Source organism: Acomys minous (genome assembly GCF_964271855.1).
Source record: "Acomys minous genome assembly, chromosome: 8".
Taxonomy (NCBI): domain Eukaryota; kingdom Metazoa; phylum Chordata; class Mammalia; order Rodentia; family Muridae; genus Acomys; species Acomys minous.
The window spans coordinates 17,061,446-17,067,445 of record NC_140489.1 but is presented as its reverse complement, the minus strand read 5'-3'; the positions used below and the strand labels follow the sequence as shown (position 1 = coordinate 17,067,445).

The following is a 6,000-nucleotide window of genomic DNA, read 5'->3' as shown; positions in this document are numbered from 1 at the left end:
TTGTTATGCCCAGATCTCAAGGTCCCCAAAGACCATTCAGAAGCCACTTCCGATGCAAGTGTGTGAGGGTTGTTTATTCAAGCCTAGGCAGGGACTCCCTCCCTCACCAATACAGTGGACTAGGAATGGGAGCCTGGAACTGGTTTTAGACAAAGAAATTGGTTTTATGGTATATGATGGGGAATATTGCCCTTTAACCTGGTTGGTACTAGCCCAGTACGAGTCCGGTGCCAAACCACAGAGGATTAACTTCTAAGGAATAACTTTTTGGGAGATCTGGGGGGAATGTCTGGACATTTAGTACTTCCCTGTTTTCCAGCTGATTGGTTATTCTATGTTTCTGTGCCAAGTGTACCTTGTATGGGCTTTTCTAGATCCGGAGTTCAAGGGGGTAGGTCACCCAAATACAGAAATGGGAGTTTTAAGCAAAATGGAGTTACTTTGGTCTGACAAGCTAAGAAAGGGAGAGAGCAGGAGGGGATAGAGGAGATAGCGAGACAGCAGTAGAGAATAGAACACAGCGTGAGAGAGCAAAGAGTGCAAGAGGAACGCAAGGGATGGGGTAAGAGACAGAAAAAGAGTGAGAGGGGATAACAAGAGATTGGGAGAGAGAGTGAGAGGATAGCAAGAGTGGGAATAGAAATAGTGAACGATAGACTGGTGAGATGGCTCAGTGGGTAAGAGCACTGCCTGCTCTTCCAAAGGCCCCAGGTTCAATTCCTAGTACCCACATGGCAGCTCACAACTGTCTTTAACTGCAAGATCTGACACCCTCACACCAATGCACATAAATTAAAGTTAAATAAAATCTTTTTTTAAAAAAGGAAAGAAATAGTGAACAAATCATGTGGATTTTAAGGAAGATAAGAAGCTGGGTGGAGGGAAGGGCAGGATGCTCCCTCGGGCTTTGAAATGTGATACTGAGGGAGCCTGGAGGCCAGCATGGGCTTTGATATGCTGATAGGTGACACAGCTCGCTAGAGGTAAGGGAAATGACTCCTTTTGGCAAGTGGGAAGAGGTTTCACAACTTTCTGACGAAGGCTGGCTTTATCTAACAGCCAGAAATCTGTTTTTCTGAGACAAGGTTTCTCTGTGTAGCCTAGGTGATTTTTTTATTTTTTTTTTATTTTGGCGGGTTGGGGGCAGTTGATTCTGGCAGATGTTTGAGGGAAGATATATGAGCGTGACCTTGTTAGACTCAGATCGTCAGAGTCTATTCCTGGAAGCTCATTGAGAGTCAGAGTCCAGAGTCGATGCAAAAACAGAGGAATTTTATTGAGCTGACAGGTCAGGGTCCATCAAGCTCGGAAGAGTTGAGGACCCCAAGTAGCCAAAGCAGTGGGTTTAAATACCCTTTACAGAAGCAGAATTTAGCAAGAGTGGTTATTGTACATCTTACTGGTTACTAAAGTTGCACTCTAAGGGGATTGGGTAGATTAAATGGAGCACGGGAAGGAGTGAGGGGGGGCAGCCTGGAGGCTGTTGGTCTTGGCAGGTGTTAGAGTGAAATTGGGGTGGATCTGAGGATGCGGTTACTCTCAGAACTATCTCAGGCTGCCAGATTCCGGGGGTAAGGTGGCGAAGGGGCTATGGGGTGTAGCAGTGGAAATTTTTCTTAACTTGACCTATTTGGCTACTTTCAGCAACAAGCATATAGGTAACATGGCTGAGCTATAGCTAACTTAAGCTAACTTGGAATATTCAACTCTTCTCAGAGGTAAATTCTAAGCAGGGTGAGGTAGAATGCAGTAAATTCCAAGCCGACAGGGTGAGGTGGGGGGGGGGGTGGCGCTCTTGCTCGGCTAACAATGTTAATTGTTCTGTATGTTCTTCCTGTCAGCCTACGATGCTATTGTTAAGATGGCTGCACTCAGACACACATGAAGGCAGAACATTGTAAACATAATAAAAAAAAAAAAGACAACCATTTTGTCTTCCTTACTGTGCAATCCAACACTTGCTATTTAAAACATAATAATGATGAAATAATAAATCTATGTCCTGTCTGGATTAATGATAAATGTATGTTCTGCTTAAGTAAAAACGACATTAGCATGTTATATTCCTTTCTCATGGAGGTGTTAGGGAACTGAAAAGTCCTCAAAACCCCCAAAAGAGGGAACTGGAAAGTCTCTGGGTTCTTATCTCAGCCAATCATCTTAAAAGTCAGCTGAAATATTTGTCTAGCTACCTAGGCACAATGTGCCTAAAATAGAATTGATTCTTCCAAAAAAAAAAATAGGATTTTTTTGTTGTTTTGTTTTTGTCTCCCTCTCCTCCCTTTAAAAAGCTCAATCCGAGAACATCTCAGCGTCACAGTTTGGCTCTCAAGTCCACTGGTCAGTCTTGGGGTGTGCAACAATAAACCACCCACACCTGACTGACATCTGCGTCTGAGGGGTTGTGTGGCTATTCTTGGACTATAGTAAGTGAACTATCGAACACACATTTTTGTTTGTTTGTTTTTGAACAGCCATTTCAAAGTATCTGTGAATTGTATGCAGAAGATAACTATAGTGCTTTGAACAGAAAACCTTTACTCTTTTCCTTTAGGTCTCAAGTTATCACTTCTGCAAAGGACCCTGACTGGTTTATTTTCCTGCCTCTGGTCACTTCTCCCTGTTTTTCCTTTTTTGTGGGGGTGGAGGAGTTTTTTTTTGTTTTTTCCCAGACAGGGTTTCTCTGTTTAGCCTGTCCTGGACTCACCTTTGTAAACCAGGCTGGCCTTGAACTCACAGAGATCTGCCTGCCTCTGACTCCCCCAGTGCTGGGATTACAGGTGTGCACCACTTTGCCCAGGTTCCCTGTTTTTTTCTTTTCTTTCTTTCTTTCTTTCTTTCTTTCTTTCTTTCTTTCTTTCTTTCTTTTTAAGATTTATTATATAGCCGGGCATGGTGGCGCACGCCTTTAATCCCAGCACTCGGGAGGCAGAGGCAGGTGGATCGCTGTGAGTTCGAGGCCAGCCTGGTCTACAAAGTGAGTCCAGGACAGCCACGGCTACACAGAGAAACCCTGTCTCGAAAAACCAAAAAAAAAAAAAAAAAAAAAAAAAAAAAGATTTATTATATATACAATGTTCTGCTGCATGTACACATGCAAGCCAGAAGAGGGCATCAGATCACATTGTAGATGGTTGTGAGCCAACATGTGGTTTCTGGGAACTGAACTCAGAACTTTTGGAAAAGCAATCAGTGCTCTTAACCACTGAGCCATCTCTCTAGCCCCATCACCCCATCACCCATGCCCATTTTTCTTTTTATAACCTTGCCAATGCTCTGAAACTACTGCACATTCATTGGTTTAGGCAAAATCTGTCTCTGCCACTTGAAGCAAGCTTCATAAAACCAGGGTTAAGGTTTTATTTTTATTTCATATTATTTTAATTTTTGGTTTTTTGAGACTGGGTTTCTTGGCTGTCCTGAACATGCTTTGTAGACCAGGCTGCCCTTGAACTCACAGAGATCTACCTGCCTCTGCCTCCCTGATTGCTGGGATTAAAAGTGTGAGCCACCATGCCTGGCTTCTTTCTTTTTTGTTTTTGTTTTTGTTTTTGTTTTTGTTTTTCAAGACAGCCTTGGCTGTCCTGGACTCACTTTGTAGACCAGGTTGGCCTTGAACTCACAGTGATCTGCCTGCCTTTGCTTCCCAAGTGCTGGGATTAAAGGGGTGAGCCATCACCACCCAGTTTCTTTTTTTAAAAAAGTTTTTTTGTTTGTTTGTTTGGTTGGTTTGGTTTTTCGAGACAGGGTTTCTCTGTGGAGCCTTGGCTGGCCTCGAACTCACATGGGTCCGCCTGCCTCTGCCTCCTGAGTGCTGGGATTAAAGGAGTGCTACCACACTCAGCTATTTAAATTAAATTCTTTTTTTTTTTTTTTTTTGAGACAGGGTTTCTCTGTGCTGGGATTAAAGGGGTGCGCCACCACGCCCGGCTTAAATTATATTCTTAATTAATCAGAATGCGCATTAATGTGTGTGTGTGTGTGTGTGTGTGTGTGTGTGTGTGTGTGTGTACAAGTTCTCTTTCCACTATATGAATGGCAGTTAGGTTGTCAGTCCTGGCTATTTATTCTATTTACTGGCTCCGGGATCACTGTTTCTGTATTCCCATCCTCTGCCTCAGAATTCTCATCTATAAAACCTTTGGATTCCAGAGGAAGGAGGAGCTCAGAGGCCTGGGCGGGCTCACCTGATGCTCACGCCCCGCCCAGATTAGGTTGGACCCTCTCCTGTCCTTCACATTATCCGTCACGGGACCACGCCCCAATTGTGGGCGTGACCCGCAATGTTGTGGCGGCCGCGTGCAGGCGGTGGTTACGTCATGCGCACGCTGGCGCGGCGCCCATTTCGGCGGCCGACGGAAAGGGGCGTGGCCAGGCTCTAGGGCCCTGCGGCCGCCTCCTTCGCCGCCTGAGTGGCCTTCTAGGCGTCCGGCAGCCGGCGCTCGGCTCCCCGCCGCTCAGGCAGCTGGGCGGCCACTCTGTTTTGAGGTCCTCGCTGCCCTTCCACGTCTCCCGGAAGACCTAGCCGGCAGGTCCGGGAGCAGCCGGCTGCTGAGGCGGCCCGAGTGGGCGACGAGGCCGCGGCATAGCCGCTCGGCGTCCTCAGGTGAGGCGCAAACAGTCCGCGGGCGGGAAGGCTTGGCCTGTGGGACCCGGTCTCTGCCTTTCCCGAGCGCGTCGTGCTGATCTTCGCTCAAGGCCAAGGAAGGGGGGACGCCATAGCCCCTTACTTTAGGCTCAGGTCACCAAGGCTGACTGTCCTCCACCGGGACTCTCACTTGCTCTGGGGGCGCAGTTGGGTGTGTCCTCTCCTCCCGGGAACCCATGGTCCGGGCCTAGCCTCTGACCCGTGACCCCTCTCTGTGTGATGTCTGACTTTTCAGCTGGCTTTGCACCACTGAAGTCCCCCCTCTGCAGTCAGTCTGACCCAGAGACAAGAGCCCAGGCCCAAGCTCAGTGTCTATAATCCATGTCAAGGTCCCTGGCAGTATTTTAAAGCCCCATTAACTTTCAGCTGGGAGGCAAGACATAAATTAATAAGTGTCGTTAGGCATTTTTATTAAGAGAGTTAATTTTCTCTCGCTCACCACCAGTATTTCGTTTGTGTTATAATACATGTCATCCTCCTTTTTCATTTAATTACTCATAAACTGAAATACACACTTAATGGTTTCCCTAAAGAATATGTTTAAACAGTGAACTCCCTGAGGAGGTTAAATACGGAGAGGAAGGGGTTAAAAGGTGGTTTTTGGCACTGGGTTTACTTAGATTTCAGTGTCTGAGATGCCATCAAAGCTCTGGGATCTTCCTAAACCATATCCATGGTTGTCTCTAAAGAACATTGCAATTTACCACATTAATGTAGCTGCAAAAGTTATTCGTGATACTGTCTGCACAACACTTGGCATATGAAGATGAGTTGCCTCAGTAGTGTTTCTTGGAGTGCCTGTGTGGGCTAGATTCTGGGAATTCATTAGTGAGCAAAACAGGCATTGTGTTGATCCACCCACTCCTATCCCCGACCGGGAGAGAAAGATGTTTAAAAAGCAACGATTATAACAACCCAAACCACTGTAAGGCAAAAGGGGTGTGTGTGTGTGTGTGTGTGTGTGTGTGTGTGTGTGTGTGTGTGTGTTCATACACACATAAGAAAAAGATCTAGCTTAGATGGGAAGAAAAGACAACTCTGATATCATTTTAGTAAAGAAAGCCCAAGAGTTAGCCATGTGACAGTTCCAGGCCAGAGCAATGCCAGCCACATTCAACAACCATTGTTGACTTTGTTTTTTGTTTTTTTTGTTTTTGTTTTTTTTAAATATTTATTTATTATGTATATAGTATGCATCAGGTCACATTATAGATGGTTGTGAGCCACCATGTGGTTGCTGGGAATTGAACTCAGGACCTCTGGAAGAGCAGTCAGTGCTCTTAACCTCTGAGCCATCTCTCCAGCCCCCCATTGTTGACTTTGTTGTGTACTCTGTTCTATAGCATGAAGAC

General features: G+C 45.9%; 1 protein-coding gene across 1 annotated transcript in view; it reads left to right on the top strand.

The window, feature by feature from the left end:
* Window positions 1-4,364: 4,364 nt before the first annotated feature.
* The window catches only part of GOLGA5 (golgin A5), a 30,792-nt gene continuing 29,156 nt past the window's right edge, over window positions 4,365-6,000 (top strand). Inside the window, exon 1 of the mRNA XM_084792667.1 lies at window positions 4,365-4,606. The gene's annotated coding sequence lies outside the window, so the exon portion shown is untranslated. The remainder of the gene's footprint in view (window positions 4,607-6,000) is intronic.